General features: G+C 35.6%; 1 pseudogene; it reads left to right on the forward strand.

Moving 5' to 3' along the window:
* The first annotated feature begins 1,056 nt into the window (after positions 1 to 1,056).
* On the forward strand, positions 1,057 to 1,787 carry LOC103581321 (annotated as a pseudogene).
* The last annotated feature ends 13,081 nt before the right edge of the window (positions 1,788 to 14,868 follow it).

Here is a 14,868-nt window from a genome sequence, read left to right on the forward strand (position 1 = left end):
TGAGGATGGGGCCTTTGTAAAGGGATTAATGCTTTTATATGAAGAGGAAGAGACTTGAGATCTCTCTCTGTGCACACCCACCAAGGAAAGTCCATGTGATGAGGGACCTCACCAAGAACCTGCCCATGCTGGCACCCTGATCTCAGACTTCCCAGACTCCAGAGCTGGGAAATAAATATTTGTAGTTTAAGCAACTGAGTGTAGGATATGCTGTTATAGCAGCCTGAACTGACTAAGACAGGAATACAATTTATAAAGATGTAATTTCTATGGCAATAATGGCATCAAAGATGGTGGAGAGAATGGAGATGTACAGGAGCAAAAGTTTTATACACTATTGAAATTAAGTTTGTATTAATCTGAGTAGATTGTTGTAAGTTAAGATATTCATTGTAATTTCCAGGGTAACCATTAAGAAAATAATTTTAAATTTTACATAATAAAGAAAAAAGAATGACAAGGGAATCTAAATGGTACAGTAGAAAAATCTATTTAACACAAAAGGAGGTAATAAAAGAGGAAATCCAGAACAACAAACAAAAACAATGGATGCATAGAATGCAAATAGTGAAGTGGCAAATATAAATTTTACCTTATTAGTAATTACATTAAAAGTAAATAGACTCCAATCAAAAAGCACTGATTAGTAGATGGATTTTAAAAAATGATCCAACTATATGCAAACTAAAACCACAATGAGATACCACATCACGCACAACCACTAGGATTGCTGCAATTAAAAAGTCTGAAAATAACATGTGTTGTCAATGATGTGGAGAAACTGAAACTCTCGTGTGTTGCTGGTGGGAATGTAAAATGGAGCAACTGCTTTGAAAAATAGTTTGGCAGTTCCTCAAAAAGTTAAACATAGAATTACCATATGACCCAGCAATTCCATTCCTAGGTATATACTCCCACAATTAAAAGCATGTGCACTTAAAACTCAAGAACAACAAAAAACCTAATTAAAAAATGGCCAAATTTTTCCTCTTCCCATTCCTTCCACCACCCCTTGTAAACCTAAGCTTGAGCCTGTTGCTCAGTGGCCTCACCTAGCTTTCTCCTTGGATCTCAGTGATACAAACATGCAGAAACAGATTAAGCATATGATGGCTTTCATTGAACAAGAAGCCAATGAGAAAGCAGAAGAAATAGATGCAAAAGCAGAAGTAGAGTTCAACATTGAGAAAGGTCATCTTGTGCAAACCCAAAGCCTGAAGATTATGGAATACTATGAGAAGAAAGAAAAGCAGATTGAGCAGCAGAAGAAAAATTCAGATGTCCAATATGATGATTCAAGCAAGGCTCAAGGTCCTCAGAACAAGAGATGACCTTATCACAGACCTGCTGAATGAAGCAAAACAGAGATTCAGCAAGGTGGTAAAAGATACAACCAGGTACCAACTGCTGCTGGATGGATTTCCAGGGTTTGTACCAGTTGTTGGAGCCCTGAAAGATTGTTTGTTACAGGAAACAAGATTTCTCTCTGGGAAAGGTTGCAATGCAAAAAAGTAATCCCTATGTACAAAATTGCCACCAAAAAAGACGTTGATGTCCAAAGTGATCAGGAGTCCTACTCGCCTGAGGAAATAGCTGGTAAAGTTGAGATCTGTAGCGGGGATCATAAAATAAAGGTTACCAATACCCTATGAGAAAGCTGGATGGATCTCATAGCCCAGCAGAAGATGCCAGAAGTACGGAGAGGCTTGTTTGGTGCAAATGCCAATAGGAACTTTCTGGACTACACCTTTAGGAGGTGGAGTTCACCCACTGCTCTACTGCTGTGATGTGGAAGTCTCGGATATTTGCAGAAACAAGATCGTCGATGTAGCTTCCTCCTTACTGTTCTAATATTATTTTGTGTTTATCAATGGATATCCTTCTAGCTAATAACCTTGGCCTAATTGTTAACAATGGCAGAAAATATCACTTAATATGATCAGAGACCTACCTTTAGGTCATCTTAAAGTAGCACAACTTTCCATTGGTTCTGCAGTATGAAGGTGAGGGAATCAGATGGAGACTGCATAAACTTCACCGAGTCCTCTGCCCTTTCTCTGGCTCCCGGTTATCTAGTCTAGAGGGTGATGTGCATGATGTTCTCTGCCTTGAAGTCTCTGCTCTGCAGGTTTCAAACACCTGTGGGACATGCATTCTTCCCAGCAGTAGTAGCTTCACTGTTATCTATTTGGGCCTAGAAGTTTTCTTCATCTGTAAATGTGATTTAAAATCTAAGCCAAGAATATGCTTTATTTATTAAAACAAATGGTTGATGTGGAAAAAATAGTGGGCAAAATATCTGAATAGATATCTCACCAAAGAAGATACGAAGATGGCAAATAAGCAGATGAAAAGATGTTTAACATCATGTGTCATTAGGGAACTGCAAATTATAAAAGTAATGAGATTCTACCTCACAATTCTTAGAATGGCTAAAATCTAAAATGTGCACAACGGCAAATGCTGGTGAGGATATAGAGAAACAGGAACCCTCATTCTTTGCTGGTAAGAATGCAAAATGGTACAGGTACTTAGGAAGAACATTTGGCAATTTCTTACAAAGTTAAACATGATCTTACCATATGATCTAACAATTGCACTACTAGGTATTTACCCAAATGACTTGAAAATGTATGTTCACACAAAAACTTGTACAGGAGTGTTTATAGCATCTTTATTAATAATAACCAAAAATTGGAAGCAATCGAGATGCCCTTCAGTAGGTGAATGGATAAACTGTGCCACATCCATACAACAGAATATTATTCATCAATAAAAGGAAATAAGCTATCAAGCCAAGAAAAGACATGGAGGAGCTTTAAAAGCATATTACTATGTCGAAGAAGTCAGTCTGAAAATGCTACAGACTGTATAATTCCAACTATATGAGATGTTAGAAAATGCAGAATTATGGAGAAAGTAAAAAGAACAGGGATTCAGGGGAAGGGAGAGAAGGATAGAGGGAACACAGGGGATTTTTAGGGCAGTAAAACTATTATTCTGTATGATGCAGTATCAGTGAATGCCTGACATGCATTTGGCAAAGCCTATAAAAGTGCACAACATCAAGAGTGAAACCTAATGTAAACTATGGACTACAGTTAATAATAGTGTGTCATTATTGGTTCTAAATTGCAAACAATGTACCAGACCAATGCAAGATGGTAACAATAGGAGAAACTAGGCAGTGGCAGGTGAGGGGGCAGAGATAGTATGTAAGAACTCTCTGTATTTTCAGCTAAAATTTTCTGAAAACCTAAAATTAAATTAAAAAATAAAGTCTATTAATTTTTAAAATGTCCATACATACGCTTGTACACAAGTATTCACAGCACCATTAGTCTTAACAGCCAAAAAGTGGAAATAATCCAAATATCCACCAATTGATGAATGGATAAACAAAATGCAGTATATTCATATAACAGAATATTATTTAGCCATAAGAAGGAATGATGTGGTGATACCCGCTGCAACATGGATAAACCTTGAAACATTATGCTAAGCGAAAGAAGGCAGACACAAAAGGGCATATATTGTGTGATTCCATTTACATAAAATTATCAGAATAGGCAAATCCACAAAGACAGAAAGTATAGATTAGTGGTTGCCAGGGATTGGGGTCAGGGAGAATGGGGTGTGACTAGTAAGGGATATGGGGTTTCTTTGGGGTGATGAAATTGAATTAGATGGAGTTGATAGTTGCACAACTTTGTGAATATACTAAAGGCCATTGAATCGTACACTTAAAAATGGTGAATTTTATGTGGAAACCTAATGTAAACTATGGACTACAGTTAATAATAGTGTGTCATCATTGGTTCTAAATTGCAAACAATGTACCAGACCAATGCAAGATGGTAACAATAGGAGAAACTAGGCAGTGGCAGGTGAGGGGGCAGAGATAGTATGTAAGAACTCTCTGTATTTTCAGCTAAAATTTTCTGAAAACCTAAAATTAAATTAAAAAATAAAGTCTATTAATTTTTAAAATGTCCATACATACGCTTGTACACAAGTATTCACAGCACCATTAGTCTTAACAGCCAAAAAGTGGAAATAATCCAAATATCCACCAATTGATGAATGGATAAACAAAATGCAGTATATTCATATAACAGAATATTATTTAGCCATAAGAAGGAATGATGTGGTGATACCCGCTGCAACATGGATAAACCTTGAAACATTATGCTAAGCGAAAGAAGGCAGACACAAAAGGGCATATATTGTGTGATTCCATTTACATAAAATTATCAGAATAGGCAAATCCACAAAGACAGAAAGTATAGATTAGTGGTTGCCAGGGATTGGGGTCAGGGAGAATGGGGTGTGACTAGTAAGGGATATGGGGTTTCTTTGGGGTGATGAAATTGAATTAGATGGAGTTGATAGTTGCACAACTTTGTGAATATACTAAAGGCCATTGAATCGTACACTTAAAAATGGTGAATTTTATGTGAATTATATCTCAACAAAAAAAAAAAGAAAAAGTATTAGGTCACTCTGTCTTTGACAGTTTGGAAAGGAAAAAAATGCAGTCAGAAAACAGTATTGTTCACAAATCTAAACTACCCATTTTACTAAATCATATGTCTACACAATTAAAAGTGTTTTTAACATGACAAGTAGACCATTGTGTTTTCTTATCATCAGTAATTACATTGACCCCCTTCACGCTAATCCACTTATTTTGATGATTTTAAAGGCACTTGAAACATCTTTCACTAACCATATGTGGATGAAGAGCAATATCTTCCTACATGAGTAACATTCATAATTCTAAGGTATTATTTGTTCTACATCCTCTCTTCAAGTTAAGCTCCCTTCATTAGAGTGTTATTGTTTTGTGCCTTGAGTGTTTTGTAGGAGACACTGAATCATACCTCACCTCTGCCAAAACATATATACATATACGTTAGCATATTGTTATTTTTCAGTTCTACATGCTAAAACGCATGAAACTCAACTGGTGAAGGCAAGGCATGATGTTCATAGAACTTTATTCCATGTCAACCATTTGCCCACATCTACCCATACAGGATTTCCAAAAATTTTAGAAACAAAATTCAGATTTCTAAAGAATGCCACATCAATGCAAAGTGGGCCAGGGAGCCTTGCAGAATCCAAAAGGACTCTATATTTACATATACACTATCTCTTTTTATCACCATTTTATCCCTTCAATGTAAGTTTGACAGGTACTGTAATCTCTACTCAAAAAATAAAGATGGACATTGCAAGAGCACATGATTTACAAAGGTTACTCAATTAACTTGTGGTAGAAATAGAATTAAAACATCCTGATTCTCTGTTTATTGAAAAAAAAATACCCCCCCTCCCATGCCATGCTAAGAGCCCAGTGAAGAACCAAGTTAGACTTTTCTGGACTCTATATTTACATATACACTATCTCTTTTTATCACCATTTTATCCCTTCAATGTAAGTTTGACAGGTACTGTAATCTCTACTCAAAAAATAAAGATGGACATTGCAAGAGCACATGATTTACAAAGGTTACTCAATTAACTTGTGGTAGAAATAGAATTAAAACATCCTGATTCTCTGTTTATTGAAAAAAAAAATACCCCCCCTCTCATGCCATGCTAAGAGCCCAGTGAAGTACCAAGTTAGATTTTTCTGACTTTGTAGTTAAAATGCCTGAGAGAATTTTAAAGTAGGTGATAGCTATTCCATAACTTAAATTGGAAAGAGGATGAAAGAAGTTGTGCAAAGAGAATAAGACGCAAGCTTTTAATGGCATATTTGTTTAAAATATTGTAGAGGGAATTACCCTCTAAATGAAATAAATTTCTTTAAATCAGTCTCTTTTTATTTTAATTAACAGATTCTGAAGCAGGAATGATTTTGCAACCTCCACAAAGTAATAAAATGCAATCTTATCAATCTGTCTGCATGAATTCAATAGCATACTAAACTAAGCCCTTCTCCCTTCAACAAGCACACATGCACATGTGTGCAAACATAAAATATCCTTATTTTATGGCCTGAAGTATTTTCTCTTCTACTGTGTACTTTGCAAAAAAGTACCTATGCCTTGCTGGATAGGACTCCTGAGGCACTTTTGAAATAAATTCAGTATCTACTCCTGTCAGAGAAAATTGCCATAAACTACCAGGTATCATATTTTGGCTAAACCATCAGTCAGCCACCTTTTATGGAAGGGTGTTTACTATCCAGCACATTTCTCAGAATTGACCAGGTTGCTTATAATTGTCAAACAAGTTTCACATACTTACCTGTGCTTCACTCTTTAGCAAGTGACAACAAAATACCTTCTCAGCAGGGTAGCGTACATGTAATTTAGCCCTGGAAGTAAAACCAAGAACTAAGATGTCTTTCAGCCTACTGCAGTAGTACTGCTGAACAAGGAAATCTCCACTTGCTCTCCCTGGGAAGTAGCACCAAAAGAGGGCATGGAGCACGTTTGTGTGATGCAACCTGCTGTGCATGGAATCAGCCCTTAATTAAAAATTACTGAAGAGCAGTAAAACTCAGAGCACCACTGGAATTGAAAGGCAATACCCTGCCAACACTAAGTCATTTCGTTATTCTATCAAATGATCTCCTTCCCTAAGATTACACAGCTAATGCAGCATCAGTCCCTATCCATCTGAGAAGAGGAGATCAGGTTAGGAAAGCAATCAAGAACTACTTTAAGGCACAAAAGAGCACCTATAAAACTTTTAATACTGTTCCCCCTTCTTACAAAACAAGAATTGACCCTGTTTCCTCATCTGTAAAGTATTAATAGGAATACCTGACCCGTAAAGCTGTTGTTGTGAGGAATGAATGAGCAACATATGTAAACTAACAAAGTCTTCCAGTTAAACTGGCACCAAAAGCCCACATAGAAAGACTACCCAAACTTGCCTATTGCCCAAGGTAAATACAAACACAAATATTCATATGTGTCTATGTATATATAATTACATACATTATATATATCTATATATATACTTGCACATATATATATATATATAAGATACACAGACATACTCAAGAACACAATCAATGGGGGATTCTGGCTTTAGCTGTGATATGTAAAGAGTTTGAAAGGTGTCATTTCCATCTTTATAATGAAAAAAAGCAAAACAAACAAAATCTATATATATATATAAGATACACAGACATACTCAAGAACACAATCAATGGGGGATTCTGGCTTTAGCTGTGATATATAAAGAGTTTGAAAGGTGTCATTTCCATCTTTATAATGAAAAAAAGCAAAACAAACAAAATCAATGAATTCTCTTGGTCCCATCAGAGAATTGAGATTGCAGGTTACTCTGCTACCCAGAAATCTGGAGAGACAGGAGCATCCAGAAAGACACATCCAAGATCTACTTACCTGGAGCCGAAGCCTCTGAAACAGTAAAATGGTAGGAATACTCAGGTGGCAATTCTGAAGAATTACTGGAGGCTGAATGTAGATTAGCTTGACAGGCACAAACACCTCAGTCCACAGTCTTCAAAGGCCCCCATACTTACATGTGCTTTACCTCCAGTAACTTCACCAGATTTTTAAGGTAAACATAAGAAAAAAAAAATCCTCTTATGGCTTAGGCAGGGGGAGGATAAAATTAATCATGAGATACACCTAGAATATTCACCATAAGTAAGGCCTATTCTGTAGGGAAAAAGACTTTGCCATGGTTTTACCCCAGCTGTGGGAAGGGAATATCCACCCCCACCTCCCAGGCCCCACCAGCTTTTTTTCTTATCTAAGGGGAGAAAAACATAGTCAATGGGATCAGAGATTAAAGAAATAGATTGGAAATACTGAAGCCAGGGAAAAGAATAGGAGCTGGGGTTCTGGGAGTGGGGAGGGGAAATCTATACCACCAGTGAGACTCTTGTGAATACCACAATCCAGAGATACAGGCCCACTAAAAGACAGATTTAATCTAGAGAGTATAGAACACTCACCATCTCCCACACCTTACCACTACAGCAACAGGATTCCAGTACCATAACAGTGGATTACAGGCGGCAGAGCTAAAAGACACACACTCTTTCTAACGAGGAGTATTTAGAGAAGACCAAAGTCAATAGGTGGGGGGGGCATCCTAGAATACTAGAGGAATTTAAAGCCACTGGTACCCACACATACAAAAGCATTAAACACAGCCCAATTCCCACCATCTGAAAGACAAATAAAACATCAGACTAGACTCAGATATGACAGATTTTAGTATTATCAGAAAGTGAGTTTCAAAAAACTATAATAAATATATTAAGAGCTCTTATGAAAAAAATAGACAACATGCAAAAACAATGTAATGTCATATAAGCATAGACAAAGGAACTATAAGATCAAAAGAACATGCTAAAAATCAAAAACATTATAAAAGAAATAAAGAATGTCAGGCTCATCAATGCTCTTGGACCATCATTGGATTGAACATGGCCAAAGAAAGATTAAGTGAGTTTGAAGAGAGGACAGTAAAAAATCTCCAAACTGAAATGCAAAGAGAAATAATAATAATAATAATAACAACAACAACAACAACAACAACATCCAAGTATGGTGGGACAATTTTGATTAGAATACCATGAAGAAAAGAAAGAAGGCACATAGTCAAAGATACATTTGAAGTAATAATGGCTAAGAAGATTCCAAAATTAAGACAGACATCAAACCACAAATCCAGTAAGCTCAGAATGTCAAGATAATAAATATCAAAAATAATATGTGTAGGCATGTCATATTCAAACTGCAGGGAAAAAAAAAACAATAAAAATGTAAAAGTATTGAGAGAAGCAACAGCAAAATCATCCTTACTATAGAGGACCAAGGATAAGTATTACAGCAGATTACTTGTCAGAATCTATGCAAGCAAAAAGAGAGTAGACTGAACTATTTGAAGTGTTGAAAGAAAAAAATACCAACTTAGGATTCCATATATAAGGGTAATTCAGAAAGGTCATGGAAAGATTCCTATTATCTATTAATTCTATTTTGAAGTACTCACAAATGATAAATTATCATTCCCAAGTAAAAGGGAAACGACTTCATCCGACTAACAAAAACTGAGGGAATTCATTGCCAACAGACCTGTTTTGCAAGAAATGTTAAAAGAAGTTCTTCAGGGCAAGGAAAAATAAGAAGCGAGGAACTCAGATCTCGATAAAGAAAGGAAGAGTGACAGAAAAGGAATGCATGAAGGTACAATAAAATCTTTTATTTTTCTTTTTGTTCATTGATCTAAAAGATAATTGTTCAATGTAATAATAGCAACAAAGTATTGGATAATTATAGCATATGGTTAAGTGAAATGAAGGACAGGAATGTCATAAGGAATGGAAGTGAGAGATTGGAAATACTTTGTTATAAGGTAACTACCTGCACTACATGTGAAGCAGTCTAGTTTCATCTGAAAGTTGACTTAGATTGGTTAAAAATATACGTTGTGATGTCTATGACAACCATTAAATTTTTTAAAAAATGTAATTCCTGTTATGAGAGAAGAGATAAAATGAAATCACATAAAATGTTCAATTAAAATCAGAGAAGACTGAAAAAGAGGTGTAGGGGGGTGGGGTGGAGGGAGAAACAAAGAACAAATGCGACAAGTAGAAAATGATTAAAAAAGAGAAAGATTAATCAGTCTATGCCAATAATGATCTTAAATGTGAATGTCCTAAATGCATCATTTCAAAGACTGTCCATGTGGATAATAAAACAAGATCGAATATATGTAATCTACAATAACCCACTTTAAATATTAAGACAAAGATAGGTTAAAAGTAAAGGGATGGGAAAAAATATACTGTGCAAACGCTAACCAAAAGAAAGCTGGAAAAACTCACTAATTTCAGAAAAAACAAACTTCAAGACAAGGAAGATTATCAGGAATAAAGAAGCATTACATAATAAAAAGGGGGCCTATTCTTCATGGAAACATAAGAATCTTAAATGTATATGCATGTACAGACATAGTGTCAAAATACATGAGGCAAAAACTGATAGAACTGAAAGGAGTAAGATAGAACAACTATTATAATTGAAGACTTCAACATCCCTGTCATTAATTAATAGATCAAGCAGGGAGAAAATCAGCAAAATACAGATGACTTGAGCGGCACTGTCAATCACCTTGACTGCTGTGGATTGAACTGTGTCCCCTAAAATTTTCATGTATTTGAAACTTAATACCCATTGTGATAGAGGTAAGAATGGGAAATCCTATTATGGTAATTGAAATGTGGAGCCTTGAAGAGGGCGGCACTGTCAATCACCTTGACTGCTGTGGATTGAACTGTGTCCCCTAAAATTTTCATGTATTTGAAACTTAATACCCACTGTGATAGAGGTAAGAATGGGAAATCCTATTATGGTAATTGAAATGTGGAGCCTTGAAGAGGTGATTAGATTGTGAGGACTTTACCCTAGTGAATGCATTAATTCATTGATGGTTTAATGGTGGGCATGGGTGTGGTTCTGATGGCTTTAAAAGGACAGCTTATGAGAAATTCTCCCTCTCTCCCTGCTTAAGCCATCTACCATGTGATACTCTGCATTGCTGGGTACAGTCACTACCAACAAGGCCTTTACCAGATGCATTTCCTAGACTTTGGACTTTCCAGTCCCTAAAACTGTAAGCAATATATATTGTCCCTTACAAATTACCCAGTTTCAGGGATTCTGTTATAAGCAACAAAAACAGATGAACACATTTATCTAATTATGTATTTATAAAATAATTCACCCAAGAACAGCAGAATATACATTCTTCTCAAGCTCACATACAACATTAATCAAAATAGAACAAATTCAGGACCACAAAAACATCTAAAACTTTTTTAAAAAATAGAAATTAAACACAATATGTTCTCTGACTAGAATGACATTAAACTAAAAATTAGTAACAGAAATATCGCTTTAAAATCTTCAAATACTTGAAAATTAAACAACACACATCTAAATAACCTATGAGTCAAAAAGTCTCAGCAGAAATTATAAAATATTTTGAACTAATTGAAAATGAAAATACAACTTACCAAAATTTGTGGGATGCAGCAAATTAGTGCATTAGAGGGAAATTTACAGCATTAATCAATAATGTTACAATATTAATCTATTATCAATAACTTAAGCTTCCATTCTAGGAAACTAGAGAAAGAAGAGCAAAATGAGCCTAAAGCAAGTAGAGGAAGAGAAATAATAAATATTAAGGCAGAAATCAATGAACTGAAAATTGGAAAACAATAGAGAAAATCAACTAAACCTAATGCTGGCTCTTTGAAAACATCAATAAAATTGATGAACCTCTAGTCAGGGTAACCAAGACTAAAGAGAAAAGACACAAATTACCAATATCAAAAATGAAGGAGGTATCATCGCTCCTGATCCCATGAACATTAAAACAATAATAAAGACTATGCCCACAAATTTGACAATTTAGATGAAATAGACCAATTATTGAAAGACACAAATTACTAAACTTACATAAGGAGAAATAAATAACGTGAATAGCCCTGTACATAATTTTTAAAATCGAATCAATAATTAATAGCCTTCCAAAAAAGAAAGTGTCAGACTTAGATGGTTAAACATTTAAGCAAGAAATTATACAAATTCTCTGCAATCTCTTCCAAAATATAGAAGCAGAGGGAGAGTACTTCCTAATTCATGCTATGAGGCCAAAACCAAATAAAGACATTACCGAAAAAAAGAAAACTAATGCCTAATAATGCTCATAAGCACAGATACAAAATTACTCAAAAACGTTGGCAAATAAATGAAAAAGAATGGAAATTAGTACAGCCATTATGGAAAATATTATGAAGTTTCCTCAAAAAACTAAAAGTAAAATTATCATATGATCCAGCAACCCTACTACTGTGTATTTATTCAAAAAAAAAAAAAGGAAATTATCTTACTGAGGAGATATCTGCACCCCCATGTTTATTGCAGCACTTTTTACAATAGCCAAGATATGGAGTCAACCTGAGTGTCTGTTGACAGATGAATAAATGAGGAAATTGTGGTATGTATACACAATGGAATACTACTCAGCCATAAAAAAGGAATGAAATCCTGTCATTTGTGGCAACATGGATCATCTTGGAAGACATTATGTTAAGTGAAATAAGTCAGGCACAGAAAGATAAATACCACATGTTCTCACTTGCATGTGGGAGTTAAAAAGTTGACTTTACAGACGTAGAGAGTAGAATTGGGGTTACCAGAGGCTGGAAAGGGGAGGGTGGGGGTGATAAATATAAGAAATACAAAATTACAGCTAGATACATAAAATATGTTATGGCAGTGTACAGTAGTGCTGGGCACCAATAATTAACAACAATTCATTGTATGTTCTCAAATGGCTAGAAGAGAGGAGACCAAAAAGTCTCATCATGTAGAAAATGCCAAATTTTTGCAATGATGAATATGTTAATTACCCTCATTTAATCATCACACATAGTATACACGTACTGCAGTGTAACTCTGTACCTCATAAATACAATCCATCTCATCAATTAAAAAATAAATTCAAAAACCATTTAAATAAAAATAAAAATACACCACAACCAAGTGGGATTTATTCCAAGTATGCAAAGAAGGTTCAACATTCAAAAAATCAATCAGTATACTAGATCTTATCAATAGGAAATCCTAGATAACATAATAAAATTAGCAAAAGATAAAAAATATCTTAAGAATCAGAAGCAAAATAGCAACAACATGACAACACAACAATAGCAGAAATCACACAGCAATTCTATAAGGAAGCAATTGATCTATTCTACTGACTCAACAGTTCAGCCCAGTCTCTATGGGGAGCCAAGAGAAAAATAAAAGGTAGGACGAGCAACTATTAGGGGCTTTCTTCCACCTAACCTCACACAGCCTGAAGGAATATCTTGCAATTCCTGTTTATATATCCATTCACAGACAAAAGGAAACTGGTCCTCGAAAAGACTAAGTAACCTGCCTTGAATCAACTAACTCCTGAGTAACAGACACAGGAAAGGATGACAGTTTTGATAGCAAAGCACTTGCATTGATGCAAATCGGGTCTTAGAAATCAACAAAGACGAAACTACAGAGGGACAACAAAACAGGTATCTGCAAAATTCATACATGGTGATGGGCAAAGAGGCCTGTACAGTCATCCCTTGGTATCCATGGGGGATTGGTTCCAGGACCTCCCATGGATACCAAAATCCATAGATGCTCAAGTCCCTGATATAAAATGATGTCGTATTTGCATATAATCTACACACATCCTCCTGTATACTTTACATCATCTCTAGATTACTTAAAGTACCTAATACAATGTAAATGCTATGCAAATAGTTATTATACTGTATTATACTGTATGTATAATAACTGTATGGTTTAGGAAACAGTCACAAGAAGAAAAGTCTGTACATGTTCAGCACAGATTAGGTTTTTTTCCAAATATTTTCAATTCATGGTTGGTTGAATTCATGGATGTGGAAGCCACAAAAATAGATAGCCAAGGGTATTTGGAAATAGAAATAAATCCCCACCATACAGGAGAAAAAGGCAATGATCCTCTTGCCTTCATCCTCCTCGGTGTGTTAACAGTATAATCCCAGAGCTCAAGAATCTCAAAGGCTGATGCAGACAAGTAAAGAGGCACACATAACACTCTGCGGTGCACTGGGGATTCAGAGTGCTATGGCAGTATTGGGGGCTGGGGTACAGGGCCATACCTGGGGGAACTCATAGAAGCCATTGCAGAGAAGGTAATGAGTAAGACAAGCCTTAAGGAATGAAATGATATCAAATGACCTGAACTCTCACCTCTTCCATTAATCAACTGTGTGATCCTAGACAAATCACATCTGGACTTTGTAATTTTTAATATGTGATATGAAGAAGGAAGAAGGAGAGTTTTAAGGTTTCTCTCAGCTTCATCAGTCAAGAATTCTGTAAGTCTGTAACAGAACGGCAATTTTTCCCTAACATCTCTCATGTATGCTATGTTTTTCATTTTCCTCCTGCTTACTTTGGCAACCCATTCTACCTGGCCACACACCCCCACCACCACTAAAAAAAAAAAGAGGAAGCAAAAGGAAAGTTTTCAAATGACAAGTGCATGTACTCTTAGCTAAGTTTAACATGCATTTAGTCATCTGCTGTGGGTTATTTTGCCTTTACACTCTATTTATTCTGTCAGTCAATAAAAAGGTGCTGTTCACCACACCACCAACCACAGCATGTGTGCGTGCAGACACTTGCATGGAGAGGACCCCTTCTGTGGAATTTTAGAGAAAGCTAATTCACTATATAGGATTTTACCAATATTTTTGGCATTTCAACATAGAACTTCAAATCTTACATATATGGAATCTTTACAAATTTTATTGAATTTGGGTGAACTACGATATTTTATTGTTAAAGGACCATTTTTCTTAGATACTCATACAGTAAAAAGGGGAAAAATAAAGATGTGTTGAAAATGCTGAGTCTTTATAGAAGACAGAAGACAAAAAAGAAAGGTGCCAGTTAAGTCATACAGTTGCATACTTCAGAGTCTGGCTAGATTTAAAGGGCAGAAATGAATTGTAGAACCAATTTATGCTAATCCTCTTCTCCAAGACCTTCTTTCCATTACCAGCAAGAGAAAACCAGCATGCCTGAGAGCATGTTCAGCCATGCAGATGAGGTGGGATCAAATTTATAGAGACAGAGCTGCCCCAGCCTTTGAGAGAACAGAATCCTAGACTCAGCTTCTGAGTGCTGTGTGACTTTGGAGAAATGCTTTAAAATCTCTGAATTCAGTCCTCTCATGTGTAAAATTAAGTTCTGGGATTTTTTGATGCCTAAAGTCCTCTGAGAGGCAGAGTAAAGAGTTAAAAAAAAAAAAAAA

This window comes from Galeopterus variegatus, unplaced genomic scaffold, assembly GCF_000696425.1.
Source record: "Galeopterus variegatus unplaced genomic scaffold, G_variegatus-3.0.2 Scaffold12791, whole genome shotgun sequence".
NCBI classification, from domain to species: Eukaryota; Metazoa; Chordata; class Mammalia; order Dermoptera; family Cynocephalidae; genus Galeopterus; species Galeopterus variegatus.